Source organism: Sinocyclocheilus rhinocerous, unplaced genomic scaffold, assembly GCF_001515625.1.
Source record: "Sinocyclocheilus rhinocerous isolate Xijiao unplaced genomic scaffold, SAMN03320098_v1.1 scaffold1372, whole genome shotgun sequence".
Lineage (NCBI taxonomy): Eukaryota > Metazoa > Chordata > Actinopteri > Cypriniformes > Cyprinidae > Sinocyclocheilus > Sinocyclocheilus rhinocerous.
This window is the reverse complement of record NW_015640047.1, coordinates 75,554-79,430: the sequence shown is the minus strand read 5'-3', so window position 1 is coordinate 79,430 and position 3,877 is coordinate 75,554.

Genomic DNA, 3,877 nt, shown 5'->3' with positions numbered 1-3,877 from the left:
TTGCAAGAGTTTTTTTTTTTTTTTTTGTATTCCAATATGAAAAAAGCATATAGCAGTAGTCTTTAAATAGATTTGAACTGACCTGAATGAGCCGCTCACATTTCTCACTGAGTTTACTGTAGGCTTCCTCCCACTCAAATAATCGAAAATTACTCTAAATGGGATCACTTGAAGGGGAAATTATTTTAATAGGTGGTCATGTGATTTCCCTTATGTAGTCATGGATCTTTGTTCTCTGTTCTGTTTTCATGAATGTAGACTTTAGAGATCACATGAAATCATCAGCATCTCCCCAGGCAGCCGCAGACAGGGCAACTCGCCCTCAGGGAGCAGCGTTACCAGCATCAGTAGCTATGAAACATTTGTTGGATCACATGAGGACTTGGCAACTGTTTTTTCAAAGTTAAAACACTCGCAGCCTTACCATATCACAGGGCATCAAATGCAATCTATTAAATCTTTTGAATCTCAACATAAATGTTTTTTAGAATAAGATAAAAAGAACTGCCAAACTTACATTGATTTTGTTTCTCAAAACAATTGTTAAAACCGAAATAACTTATTTTTTATATTCCACAGGACTTTTCACTGGCGCTCGCACATGCGCTTTTGACCAAAGCAGATATGCAAAAGTTGACTGTAAGTAAACAAGAGTGAGTCACAAAGCCCGTCAATGACAGTTACCACCAGGGTTGGGAGGGTTACTTTTAACATGTATTCTGTTACAGTTACAAATTACTTCATTAAAAAAGTATTCAGTAACGTAATCCAAGTACCACGATATAAAAGTAATGTAATCTGATTACTTTTGGATTACTTCACGTTACATATGTAAATAAAAGCAATATCTAAGTACGTTTATTTAACTGACTTTATGATAAAATTAAAACTAATAAAAACTATAGTAAAAACTATTTGAAACTTAAAAATCGTGTCTTGTTTCACCATCTAGATATTACAGGCCGTATATTTATATAAAAGGTAATGCAGACATCTAGAGGCTTCAGTTTAGTATTACAGTTTTATTTTTATTATTATTATTTATTTATTTAACATGTACAAGTAAAAATAAATATAGTTTATACACAACATTAAAACCTTTATACCATATACAGGTACATATTAGTCTATTTTAAAATAAGCCTACATGTCGAAACGCGTGTGAAATGCTATGATCTTTCTTTATTTCATTGACTGAGCCGGGGTGTGGGGACTCTCATGTTAATTTCTACATTTTCAGGCTCATTCTCCGCTAGAAAACTTACAACTGAAGTCATGCACACTAAAAATTACAATGCAATTTTCTGAAGAAAAAAAAATACATAAAAATTACTGAAAAACAAAGTGCATAAGTGAATAGCTAAAATATATTAAAATGCAAGTCAATATATTTTTATTGCACTTCAAATAAGCATGTTGGGAATACAAATGTATTATAAACATACTACTTGAATTTCAAGTATATTTTTAATACATTTAATACTACATCTTTTTCACCTGGGTTACGCTGTACAACTATGTTATTGCCTTTATCCTCTTTGAAAACAATTATTATAATGAATTTACTGTAGTCATCCCGCGTTTGAGGAGAATAATTGTAGACGGGTGTTATATCCCGTGAGTCAACATGAGTGTCAACAGAACCAGGAACTATGCAGCGCTAAATATATAGCGTTATGTCAAAATACTCATTTATTTAATTTTAAATGAAAAAAAATGTAATCCTGATAGTATGCCCACTTTTTACAAAATTTAACTGCAATCTGAATACTTTATTTTTTTTAAAGTTTTTTGATGTAACTGTAACGTATTACAGTTACTAGATTTTTGTATCCTGATTACGTAACGCCGTTACATGTATTCCGTTACTCCCCAACCCTGGTTACCACACAGCAAAATCCCCAGTGTTAAAAGAACGCTGCTCAGTGTTTATATGAGTCCACACTACAGAGTGCTAAAAGCAGTGTTGAAGTTGAGATAGTTAAGTCCTGAACAGTATTAGTGATGGACAGCTGCTGTTAACAAGCAGAATCACTGAAGAAAAGAGAAACACAAGAAATACAAATGACTTCAGCAACAACCTTAGATGAAATACTGAAATAAAATAAGACATTAAATCTCTCAAGATCTGATTAAACAACTCCACAAACAGCAGAAGCAGCTTCACTCATTACTAACCAGACTGACTTTATTTCTGTCAGACGTCTACAGAAGCTCTTATTGAGAATTAACAGAGGTTACTAAAACTATTATTAAAACCATTATTTTCAATAAAACATCAACATCTAAACCTCTTAGATGTTGATGTTTTATTGAAAATAATAGTTTTGTTTGTGATAGTTAGTGATCAGTGTTTGCTAGGTTAGAATTGCGTTTTGTTGCTGATTAAAATCCTTTAAAGGCGGTCAGTACCATTTACATAGAGAATAACAGAACCCCCCAACCCCACCGTGTACTTTCTGTTTCATTTCAGCAGAAAAACAACTGAGGGTGTTTTCCAGAAAGCAAGGTTAATATACCATCACATATCTCCTGAACTCTCAGATGATTAACCCAAACCTTGCTTACTCAGGTTATGTCGTGTATGTCTCGCAGGGTGAGTACAAAATGACATTGTCAATGGATCACCGATTTCAGGAGTCACCATGGAAACAAACACTAATAAACTTGACATTCATCTTTTTTCTTCTTTTGTTAATGACCAGTTAGTGCATATCACCACCTACTGCGCTGTTGTGCAATCATTTTAATTATATCGGTTTTTCACTTTCTCGATAAAAGGAATTATCTGCACTATTGACCATTATTTACTAGTTTTTATGAACAGCTGATGCTCCGAATCCTGTCAATCAAATGGGGGCAGAAATATGTGTCAGTTGACAACTTGTGTGTGAAGAAAACTCTTTTATGTAGAATTTAGGGCTGTGAACCCCTGTATTAATGCAATCTCACTTAAAAAAAAAAAAAATTGTGCTGTTAACAGAGGCATTTTTCATATTATGGTATGGTTCAAATCTTAAATGTTGGTTTAATATTAATCACAAATATTAATTTTCCCAAAGGAAAAAAATTCCTTTGAAGGAGAAGAATAAAAAAAAAAGACATTCATAAAACGTAAAACAATTATTTATTATAAAGGCAATATATGGTCCAAAATAATATATATATATATATAACACAAATGTGGACACATGTGGACAATATGTGATCGCATAGGTTTCGCACATTTACACCATGAAAATGTTTCAAAACCACATGTTTCATGTGTGTTTCACATGTGATTGCACATGTAAGGTTCATGTGGTTTTTCTGTAAAGGTGATTGTTCATCATCATGGTGTAAGCTGAGATGTCTGTAGTGATGTTATCTGTCCATCATTCTCATGAAGAAATATGAGCCATGGTTCACTGTTTCCTTCTCAATTTCAAATTCAAATCCATATTCAAATGAATCCATGGAAAACTCACATATCCAGTTCCTTGTCAGTGCATTTTCAGATGCACATGACTTTTGCTAGCAAGAATATGACACTATTAATATCTACTAATATTATCACCTTCATTTAATCATGTGCAATTCTCCATTAGGTTTTTATCAGTTTTAACCCACGTACTCCACCTGTCATTACTAATACCAACATCGTCTTCTTGAAATATCAAATTAACAATATGCAAATTTTAAAAATTTACTTATTATATTGTGTTGTTCATTGTTTATTTTAACTTCTGTCAACTCAGATACGCATTTATTAAAAGTAAATACTGACATTAAACTATTTAAGTGTCATTCATTATACATCATATTCAGCCATAGATACATAATTATTGATAATTGATTGCATATATTTATTTGAACACATATTTATCAAGCCTCTCAT